At 38.6% G+C, this 12,773-nt stretch overlaps 1 protein-coding gene across 1 annotated transcript in view; it reads left to right on the plus strand.

The window, feature by feature from the left end:
- LOC144447407 (kelch-like protein 3) overlaps window positions 1–12,773 on the plus strand; it is a 59,981-nt gene that overhangs the window by 12,458 nt on the left and 34,750 nt on the right. The window lies entirely within an intron of this gene.

Below are 12,773 nucleotides of genomic sequence, written 5' to 3' on the forward strand. Positions count from 1 at the left end.
CAACCCAAGGTATACAAATCATGTCTTCATCACACAATGCAAAAAGAGATCTTGAGATAGTATCTAGACTATTTAAAGCATTATAATATATATTTATTCCATTTGTCATGAAATAATGTAAAAAAATACATGATCAAGAGTCAAAAACAACATTATTATATATAAATATAAATGTATATAAAATACTAAACTGCAGTATTGAATACAAAGTTACTAATAATTAATTAGCAAATTTTCCAAAGCTATTACTTTGTGCTAAAATCATTATTCGAATTCATTATTCTGTTCGAGATAATTTTGAAAAAAAACACCTTTGATCATAAATTTTGATTGTTCTGAAATTGGGTTATGTGTATGGGAAGCCGTTCAGTATGGGAAGCCGTTCAGGCCAAAAGTATTTTTTTATTTTTGCTGTAGTATTTTATATTTTTCGTACTTACAAACTAATTTAACAGTTTATGTACTTTTATTCCATGTTCACATTATTTTAATTGAAATAAGTTTGCATTTATTTGAGAATATTGTTTTACTTTTCGTCAAACCAGTATTTTTTAAGGATTATATATAATTGAAAGTCAAAATATTTTTTTTAAAAAGTTTTTTATTTTATTTTTTAAATTATTAAAAAAAATATTTTTCAACTTTTTTTTTTTTTTTCCTTCCCAACTTTTTTTTTTTGGCCGAGTCTGATGACCGGCGCCGGTGCAGAGCACGTCGTGCTCGTACCCGGCGCCTGTCACGAGTACGAGGCGTGACCTTTGACATCCATTACGACGTGTTTCGGCGACGAGTGTGAAGATACCATCATATTCATCTTCACGTTCAAAAGTTGACCTCTACGCTCAATGTGAATATGATGATAGCTTCACATGTTCATCATCAGATTCGAAGTCTCCCAAATGGGTACGAACACGCATTCGGCAAATCACATATCCTTCATTGACAGGTTGAAATCATGTGATTGTAATTAATTTTCATTTGACTTGCGTGGATTTGCATGCTCTCTTTTTATTTTTGCCAGAGTATCAAATTTGCTCCATGAACTATTGTTGTCATGGACCATATTTTTTACAATCCATAATGGACCATTGCGTTGCCCCTCCCCTATCAAGGGAACTACATACATTGTGATAATTGTGGTCTCACTATTTTGACAATTTGTGTAAATTTCACCAGTGTAAGTGTTAAGTGTTAATAAGTAGGTGTAAGCAACACAGTCTTACGGACGGGGCTAAGGTTGCGTATGATCGATGCCGTCGTGGGGACTTGGGTTCAGGGACAGTAGTTATAAATAGTAAAATTAATAGCACGAGATTATATAGGTATAAATGAACTGATAGTATGCTTTTACTTAACATAAATCACAATATCTACAAAATAAGCTTTCAGTAGGAAAAGTAAACACTATCGGATCCGTTCTCAAAGATTAATATTTAGTTTACAATAAGTTATTTCTAAATTCCAAAAATTAATTAATAGTACGATAAATTGTCTTGAGTTGATTTATACAAATGAAAATAATATTACAATAAGTATCCTAAGTTGATTTGTATAGTGAAATAATATTACAATGAGTAGTTTTAAATTGACTATCAAATATCGCCGGAACTGCAAGTAATTAAATGTCACGAAGCTGAAACGGGAGGAACTAAATACATAAAAGTAAAATAAAGTTCGCGTGTACAAGATGGCTGCCACTATTCTTGAATGAAAGAAACAGAATAAAGTTTGCGTGTACAAGATGGCTGCCACTATAAAGTTTGCGTGTACAAGATGGCTGCCACTATAAAGTTTGCGTGTACAAGATGGCTGTCACTATTCTTGAACGAAGCTTGATTGTTAGTACACCGCACGTAAAACAATAAGTTTAGTTCAACAACTCCTACACTTGGCGAGAACACGTCTAGTTCCACAAAACTTAAGAAAGACGACGTACACTCCTACAACAGCAGGTTATATTCGGACGAAATAATAGAATTTCTAGTTTAAATAAATGTCACGACACGAAAGAGAATAATTGAGCAATAGTTCACGGACTTCAACACAACACAATAGCACAGTACGCTTTTAAAGTCACGCCCTTTATACTGTACCGACGGCGACACGTACACACAACACAGAATTTCCTAATAAGGCAGTCTCCTGGACACAGCTCTGCCTCTTCTCAGTTCTGCAGTATAATTACACTTCTACAGCAACAACGCACGACACTTTCAGTTCTGCAGTATAATTACACTTCGACAGCAACACGTACGACACTTTAATGCTTCAGAGTAGTCAGAATGCAGGAACTCACGTTTACAGTTTTCTGGACGTTTCCTCTCCGTATGCACGGCGACGACAGACACCACTGCAATAACCATAAACACAGCCAATATACCACTAATTCTGGAAATAGTTATATTTCCAAGGTTTGTTAGCCCGCACTGTAAGTAACTTCGGGTACACGAGAACACCCTGTACATCTATTGGCGGAGCTCCGGGACTTCTTGGACCAAACTCCGTTGACCATCCCAATACAAAGGCAACGTGGATAACTAGTTTGACTGCAACAGAGACACTTGTGTACTGCTCTGAGGACTGTTGTACAGTGACACGAAGACACAAATCAAACATATAACTAAGTATTCATAAGATGTCTAAATCAAACAGGTGGCTATGTAGCAAAGCATAGGTGGACATCAATCAAAAGAAATGCATACATAATTAAAAACTAGTAGGAAAAACAAAGGTATGAAATAAGGACAAAGTGAGGGCGCCATATATACCTCGGCTACACACTCCCCCACTTTGGAAATGTCGTCTCGACATTCAAGACAGAAATGACTAGTAGACGAGGACAGAACACGTCGAGTTACAGTTTTAACCCTTGGTGACAATATCAATGATTGCATTACACAAGGTTGGAGTCTGATCTGAAAATTGTTCTCTTAAAGATGTTAAAAAGTCAGCTTTGACAATCCATGCAGGTTTAGATACTTGTTGTGAATATGTCAAACGATTTGGAGGCCTTCTGATTCGCTGTGATCGCTTAAGTTGAGGTTCAGTTTCCACCAGTGACTCTACCTCAGAATCAATATCGTTACTAGCTTCTGGGATACCAACTGGATACTGGTCAGCACTATCATTGCGTGGACTTGTCGGTTGTTCTATATAGGAAGGTTGATAAGTTTGATCAGATTCATTTGATGAGCCTAAGATACGTAACTCTGTTAAATCACTCTTTATTTCAGCCATTTCACCATTTGTAGGTGGATCTCTACCACTTGGAATACCAGTAGTTTTGGTTCTAGAAGGTACAACATTTACCACAAAATTACACTGGTCATCTTCTGATGTACTACTAACACTGTCTGATGATTTAACTATTTCTTTTTGCAAACTACGTCTAGTTCTAGGAGTTGAAACTTGTTTTCCTTTCTTGACCATGGCTGGACATGGTAAGACAGTACATGGTAAGAGTAAGTTGCGATGAAGGATTCGTTCAGGCCCTCTACCATCTTCTCTCTGAACAATATACACAGGCAATTCGGCATTTGTTCGTCGAATTACTTGGTAGGGTAGAGCTTCCCAAAGATTTGCCAATTTGTGCTTGCCTCGTAATTTAACATTTCTTACCAATACTCGGTCTCCTGGTGCTAACATCGATTCGTGAGTCTTTCTGTCATATCTTCCTTTGTTCCTATCTGCATGTTTTCTTGCTTCTGTTGATGCCAATGCATATGCATATCTAAGTCGTTCCCGCAAAGCACAGGCATATTCGTGATGACTCCTATGTTTTGATTCCTCCGGCTCCACACCAAGGTAGATATCTATCGGCAGCTTAGGGTGTCTACCAAACATCAGGAAGTATGGTGAGAACCCAGTACTGTCATGTTTCGTACAGTTATATGCATGCACAAGAGGAGCTACATATGTCTTCCAGTCTTTCTTTTGTTCTTCTCCCATAGTTCCCAGCATTCCAAGCAATGTCCTATTGAAACGCTCCACTTGCCCATTTCCCTGTGGATGATACGGCGTTGTCCTCGATTTCTCCATTCCACCAATCTTACATAATGCACTTATTACTTCACTTTCGAAGTTCCTCCCTTGGTCGGAATGCAACCTTCCGGGAAATCCGTAATGAACAATAAAGTTTTCCCACAGTACTTTGGCTGTCAATTTTGCGGTCTGATTTCTTGTAGGTATGGCAACTGTGTACCTGGTGAAATGGTCGGAGATCACCAATATATTACTTATTCCACCCTTTGACTCCCCCAATGTCAAGTAGTCCATGCACACTAATTCCATTGGTTGTGTAGTGTTGACATTTACCAGTGGAGCGATACTTTGACTTGTTGGCGCCTTCCTCAGGATACACCTAGGGCAATGTCTAATCTTCTCATCCATATCATTTGCCATGTGGGGCCAATAGAATCGTGACCTCAGCAAATCTACACATCTCTCCTTTCCAAGGTGACCAACATCATCATGAAGTCCTTTCATTGCCATGTCTCTATACTGTCTGGGTAATACAAGCTGATACTGCTTCTTACCACTCGAGTCCATTCGCTGTCTATATACTACACCATTCTTGTAACATAATCTGTCGATTTCCTTTAGCATGAGTTGGACTTCAGCCATTTCTTTTTTCCTATCTATTGGACGAGGACGTTTCTTGTTGTCCATATACCAGATTATTCTCTTTATGGTTTTGTCCTTTTGTTGAAGTTCTCTCCATTCGTCTGCAGTCACTGTGGGTAGAGATCTGGTCCCAGATACCAATAAAGGTTCCTCCAGCAATTTTGGAACTACGTCAGGGCTGGCACCTACAGTTTCTACCAATGGTAGTGCCGCATCTACAGCCTGACATATTGCCTTTACACTATCTGATGAGATCTGGGTACACCCTTCAACATCACTTGGTTCATGAGGACGACGAGATAATCCATCAGCGTCACCATTCTTCCTTCCAGATCTATACTCCAGGGTAAAATTATACGTGGACAATGCTGCTAACCATCTATGTCCAGTGGCATCCAATTTAGCTGATGTTGTCACATAGGTGAGCGGGTTGTTATCCGTGACCACCTTGAAAACATTACCATATAGATAGTCGTGAAACTTGTCAGTTACGGCCCACTTAAGAGCAAGAAACTCTAATTTATGAGCTGGATAATTCTTCTCTGCTTTCGACAGACTTCTACTGGCGTATGCTATCACTCTCTTGACACCTTGTTGATCTTGATATAGGGCGGCTCCCAAACCACTGTGACTAGCATCAGTATGCAATTCGAAGGGAATATTATAGTCGGCAAACCCCAAGATCGGTGGTGACGTCAGTTTATCAATCAGTACATCAAAAGCCTGCTGACATTCAACTGTCCATTTATACTCTGGGACGGGCTGATATTTCTTCTTGTCTTTTCTTTTTCTCGGATTTCCACCAACTAGTGCATGAAGTGGAGCAGCTATCTGGGAGAATCCCTTCACAAACCGCCTGTAATATCCAGCAAACCCCAGGAACGACTTCAGCTGTTTCGCATTCTTTGGAGTTGGCCATGTCTTCAGTGCCGACAATTTCTCTGGGTCTGTCTGTATTCCATTTTCCGATACTACATGACCAAGATATTTAACTTCACGCTGGAAAAACTGGCACTTGGATAACTTGACCTTTAACCCATACTCGTCCAGTCGAGTCAGCACAGCTTCCAATCTTTCAAGGTGTTCTTCAAATGTTGACGAAAAGATTATGATATCATCTAAGTAAACCAGACACACTTTTAAATTATGATCACCCATACATTTTTCCATCAACCGTTGAAAAGTACTCGGAGCATTTGTAAGGCCAAAAGGCATACGATTACACTCGTAGAAACCCAATGGTGTGACAAAAGCCGTTTTAGGTATATCCCTTTCTGAAACACCAATCTGCCAATACCCACTTTGTAGATCAATCGATGAGAACCATTTAGACCCATTCAGTGCATCTAGACTCTCTTCAATTCTTGGCAACGCATATGAATCTCTGACAGTCTTTGCATTCAACTTTCTGTAATCAATGCACAACCTTGTACTACCATCTTTCTTTTCAACCAACACTATCGGAGCTGCCCAGGGACTATACGATTCTCTAATCACCCCAGTATCTACCATACTTTGTAATAGTTTTCTCAGTTCATTGTATCGAGCAGGTGGTATCCTACGTGACCGTTCTTTGACTGGTTTTTCGTCTATGAGAGGTATAGTATGTTCTATCGCAGAGGTATAACCCAAGTCGCTGTCATGTTTGGCAAAAACAGGGCACATTTTCATCAGTAGACTTTGTGCTTGCTCATGCTGGGTATGGTTTAAAGGTGCCTTACTAAGGTCAAACTGTATTTCACTTTTCAAATCAGCGGACATTGAAGACGCTTGGTACATCCCTGAAATACGGTGGGGTTCTAACTCTGGTTCACCAATCAATACAGACTGACGATTAGAAATGACGGCATAGTTTGATGGACTACCAACCCAAGTGACAGCATTAATTTCACCAACCACGACACCAGGACCAACGACAATAGTTTTTGACGAAATGTTGTGAACATGGACAGGAACAAAAGTTTTCTTGCCCTTACATTTCAAGGTTACTGCAACGGGACTAACGATTACATTTCCAGAGAGACTAGTCATACCTGCTGGTTCTACCACCGCAATATAACAATCACCCTTTGGTCCAGACTTTACTCTGCCTTTGATAATTTTGGACATTCCAGGTTCAATTCTGATGGGTTGCTTCAAACTTGTCTTTACTTCTCCCAGTTTTCCATCCTTGCTGTTACAATAAAGGTCTCTCTGTCCAATACGTCTATATGCGGTCTGCCATATTTGTGACTGTGTTTTGTCCCTGTAAAAGCATGATCCAAATAAACGTTGACAATACTCTTTACACTGACCAATCAGATTTGTACCAACCGTTAAGGGTACCCTCGCATTATAGTTGCTATCTGGTACAACCAGTGCTAGAACATCAAAAGTTTCCTCACTACCGAATACATCTTCTGGGAAGCTGATTTGTACCTCAATGTAACCAAGATATGGCACTGCTAAACCATTGGCACCTTCTACTTGTAAGTTGTCCAGTGGTTCGACTGCATATTTTGACAGATACTTTTTATGAAAAGAATTACTTATTGTGGTTACTTGTGAACCAGTATCAACAAGACTTGTGCAAGTCACACCATTTACACATGCTTTCTCCTCGTTTGCACGTCCAACAATTCTCTCCATCAACTGTCTGTTACTACCAAGTAGAACAGGTTTGGAATCGGTACTCACCATGTGATTAGTGGCCCTAGATGAACTTTGACCTGGTATACGCTGTACTGGAGTTCGGCATACTCTTGCTATGTGTCCTTCTTGACCGCAGTTGTAACATCTTATTGGCTCAGATGTGTACTGTCTCCTACGTTGACCATAAGTTTGATTTCGGCCTCTTTCAGCACTGTTTTCTGATCTCTGTGAACGAAATACATTCTGCATCCTCTCTCTCGGGCGACCCCTACCAATATCTGAATTAGAACTCATTTCTACGTTCCTAAGTCTTTCTGTGAGGTTTTTTACAGTAGATTCAAGCTCTCTTACTCTGTCACTTTCTTTTTGTCTATCTCGATCGTTTGTAGTGGCTTGTCTTGCATAACTAGATTGCTGACGTGGTTTAGAAACATTACCAACAGAATGAAATGATTCGGCCACTTCTTGCTCTGCATTTCGTACAACTCTGAGAAGTGCATCAAAAGTAGTAACAGTTTCGTAACGATGTCTTGCAATATTCTTAACACGATCGTCTTTCAGTCCTCTCCAAAAGACAGTTCTAAGAGCTTCATCAACCATAGTTGCTGAAATACTCCCTCTTTCTCTAGCCTTATTTATCGCCACCTCGAGTCTACATCCATAGCCTGCTACAGTTTCACCATCGTTTTGTTTACTATTATAGAATCTTTGTAATAGAGTAGCTCCTGTTTCAACAACCCCATAGATGCCTTCTAACTTCCGAACCATTTGCTCGATAGTCGCATCGATCCCCATGTGCATAATTACCTGACTGGCTTCACCACGGATTGATTTTCTAACAGCAGGTGTAAGTATCTCTCGACGGTATGTACCATCCATAAGCAAACACTCAACCTCGTACTGCCAGGATTCAAAAGTTGCATCACCTCTAGATCTCGATTTAGGGTCACCTGAAAAAGTAACTATACGTGGTGGTTGTAAGAAATTTGCTGGGAGAGTTAGAGAAGGATAATTCGATGTCTCATCATATGCATGATGTGACGAACTATGAGTGGTTGTGTGTTTGGTTGAATAAGAGGCAGGAGAAGATTCAGAGTGATATGAGCGATGCAGAGAAGTAGGCTGGTGTTGCCTCGAAACATTGGATCCATATTCGTCTGGTGACTGAACTCTGTGGCTGGTTCGCTCCAATATTTCAGATTCGCATTCATCTTGCCACTTAACTCCATGACCAGCTCTTTCCAACACTTCAGCCATTTTAGCAAGGTCACCCCGACTATAACTATTACCACGGTCAATAGCAGTGTCTATATGTTTAGTGATAGAAGGACTATCAGTAGTTTCGTCTTTGACAATATACGTTTCTTTCTCGTCTACTGTTGAACACTCACTTGCAGTGTCAGTTTCAGAATCAAATTGACTATATAAAGCAGTAGGAATCATTGTGACAGACAAACGACGACCTGCAAATTCTCTATTGTGCAACATGTCAATAGCACTACGCATAGTAGCCACATCACGATATTCACAACACCCATAACCCTTGTGAGTACTTGTGACGGAGTCATATGGAAATACAAAATTTACAATATCTCCTACTTGAGATAAAATATCGAACATATGGTCTTTGGTAATATTTTTTGAAATGTTATCTATCAGGATAGTGTTACGTATGTTTTTCTTAGAAATGTTAATCACAGAAGCCATTTTGTATGTAAGTAGATAACACAATAATACGACGATGAATATTAATACGTCTACTTGATAATTACTAGAGTAATGCGTTATAAATAGATACAATCACCCTATAAGTGACAATCGTAAGAATTAAAATTATTGCCGAACCTTTGAAACACAGTGACTAGTCTGTATATAAGCATTCACACAAATTACTACTCCAATGTAATTGTTGTCAATTCAAGTCTTTCAATCTTATCAATATTAATACCAGTATACAAGTATGTAGTCCTGACAGCATCGATCATAAACTTATCGTTGATGATATATAGAATGAATTCACTTTTTCAATTGCAATAAAGTGCACAAAATAATTACAATTTTCGGATTGACTGGTAAACTGTAAAGGTACAATTTTACTATGGAAGTTTAAACTTTCCAAATTGACACTACTAGCAACCTTAAGTTGACTCGAGCCCCACGTTGGGCGCCAAAAATGTAAGCAACACAGTCTTACGGACGGGGCTAAGGTTGCGTATGATCGATGCCGTCGTGGGGACTTGGGTTCAGGGACAGTAGTTATAAATAGTAAAATTAATAGCACGAGATTATATAGGTATAAATGAACTGATAGTATGCTTTTACTTAACATAAATCACAATATCTACAAAATAAGCTTTCAGTAGGAAAAGTAAACACTATCGGATCCGTTCTCAAAGATTAATATTTAGTTTACAATAAGTTATTTCTAAATTCCAAAAATTAATTAATAGTACGATAAATTGTCTTGAGTTGATTTATACAAATGAAAATAATATTACAATAAGTATCCTAAGTTGATTTGTATAGTGAAATAATATTACAATGAGTAGTTTTAAATTGACTATCAAATATCGCCGGAACTGCAAGTAATTAAATGTCACGAAGCTGAAACGGGAGGAACTAAATACATAAAAGTAAAATAAAGTTCGCGTGTACAAGATGGCTGCCACTATTCTTGAATGAAAGAAACAGAATAAAGTTTGCGTGTACAAGATGGCTGCCACTATAAAGTTTGCGTGTACAAGATGGCTGCCACTATAAAGTTTGCGTGTACAAGATGGCTGTCACTATTCTTGAACGAAGCTTGATTGTTAGTACACCGCACGTAAAACAATAAGTTTAGTTCAACAACTCCTACACTTGGCGAGAACACGTCTAGTTCCACAAAACTTAAGAAAGACGACGTACACTCCTACAACAGCAGGTTATATTCGGACGAAATAATAGAATTTCTAGTTTAAATAAATGTCACGACACGAAAGAGAATAATTGAGCAATAGTTCACGGACTTCAACACAACACAATAGCACAGTACGCTTTTAAAGTCACGCCCTTTATACTGTACCGACGGCGACACGTACACACAACACAGAATTTCCTAATAAGGCAGTCTCCTGGACACAGCTCTGCCTCTTCTCAGTTCTGCAGTATAATTACACTTCTACAGCAACAACGCACGACACTTTCAGTTCTGCAGTATAATTACACTTCGACAGCAACACGTACGACACTTTAATGCTTCAGAGTAGTCAGAATGCAGGAACTCACGTTTACAGTTTTCTGGACGTTTCCTCTCCGTATGCACGGCGACGACAGACACCACTGCAATAACCATAAACACAGCCAATATACCACTAATTCTGGAAATAGTTATATTTCCAAGGTTTGTTAGCCCGCACTGTAAGTAACTTCGGGTACACGAGAACACCCTGTACATCTATTGGCGGAGCTCCGGGACTTCTTGGACCAAACTCCGTTGACCATCCCAATACAAAGGCAACGTGGATAACTAGTTTGACTGCAACAGAGACACTTGTGTACTGCTCTGAGGACTGTTGTACAGTGACACGAAGACACAAATCAAACATATAACTAAGTATTCATAAGATGTCTAAATCAAACAGGTGGCTATGTAGCAAAGCATAGGTGGACATCAATCAAAAGAAATGCATACATAATTAAAACTAGTAGGAAAAACAAAGGTATGAAATAAGGACAAAGTGAGGGCGCCATATATACCTCGGCTACATAGGGTTTCAAAGATAGTGGCACTGCAGGAAATCATCACCTTGTCACTTGATGTCACGGATTCAAAATACACCCATCCAGGCCGTATTTTATTACATTACTCATATAGGTGTTTTGTACACCCATATGATATACTGATATTTCATTTTCAAAGATATGGGAAAGGCATAAACATCCAAATTAGTTTTTTATATGACAATACTTTGATACTCTGGCAAAAATAAAAAGAGAGCATGAAAATCCACGCAAATCAAGGGAAAGTAATCACAATTACATGATTTCAACATGTCAATTAAGGATATGTGATTTGCCGAACGCGTGCTCGTACCCATTCGGAAGACTTCGAATCTTACTGATGATGAACGTGTGACGCTATCATCATATATTCACATTGAGCGTGGAGGTCAACTTTTGAAAGTGAAGATGAATATGAATATGATGATAGCTTCACACTCGTGTTTTGGCGTCAAATACACGTTCTTATTACCTTCGAAATTGATCGCTCAAACATTATATCAGATCTCAAAACTGTTAATTGACGTGTGATAGTATCTGTTTTTTCCAACAACCGCGACTCAGCCGCGTACGATCCATGTGCAACGGGTAACGGTATTTCCAATGGGTCAGTCAGTACGATCGCACATGTTGACGTCGACCTGCTGTATTACATACGTAGACGTGTTGTTCTCAACTTTTCATGATATATGCATGTGTACTCAGAACACCAAGAGAATGTATGCTACATTGTACGATGAAGTAAACTGAATCTTTACAACAACAGCAACAACAACAACAACAACAACAACAACAACAACAACGACGATGACGACGACGACGACGACGACGACGACGACGACGACGATGATGATGGTAACAAGGCGATAAAAGCTGGTTTAGGTTGATGTGTAATACAGCAGGTCGACGTCAATATGTGCGCTCGTACAAGAAGTAGTACCTGACTGACCCATTGGAAATACGCGTTCACTTTTCCTCATGTTTTTGTTCCTAAAGCTGTTTTGCTCACGCTCACAGTATAGTGTACCATCTTATTTAAATTGTTATTGATGCAACAAACTTTAGTTGTTTTAGATTAACTACCTTTACCCTTTGCACATGGATCGTGTCCTACGTACTACATCATGTAGTACATAATACATGCGGTCGATAACTTTAACGTGACGGTGTACACATGTGTGTACGCGGCTGAAGTCGCGGTTGTTGGAAAAAACAGATACTATCACACGTAAATTAACAGTTTTGAGATCTGATATAATGTTTCAGCGACCAATTTCGAAGGTAATGAGAAGGTTTATTTGACGCCGGAACACGTCGTAATGGATGTCGAAGGACATGCCTGTCACGAGCACGACGTACTCGTGACAGGCGCTGGTCAGCAGACTCGGCCAAAAAAAAAAGTTGGGAAGAAAAAAAAAAAAAGTTGAAATTTTTTTTTTTTAGATTTAAAAAATAAAATAAAAAACTTTAACAAAAATATATTTTGACTTTCAATTATATATAATCCTTAAAATAATTCTGGTTTGACGAAAAATAAAACAATATTCTCAAATAAATGCAAACTTATTTCAATTAAAATAATGTGAACATGGAATAAAAGTACATAAACTGTTAAAATTAGTTTGTAAGTACGAAAAATATAAAATACTATAGCAAAAATAAAAAAAAACTTTTGGCCTGAACGGCTTCCCATAGTTCAGGCCAAAAATATTTTTTTATTTTAGCTATAGTATTTTATATTTTTCGTACTTACAAAC

Source organism: Glandiceps talaboti, chromosome 16, assembly GCF_964340395.1.
Source record: "Glandiceps talaboti chromosome 16, keGlaTala1.1, whole genome shotgun sequence".
Taxonomy (NCBI): Eukaryota; Metazoa; Hemichordata; class Enteropneusta; family Spengelidae; genus Glandiceps; species Glandiceps talaboti.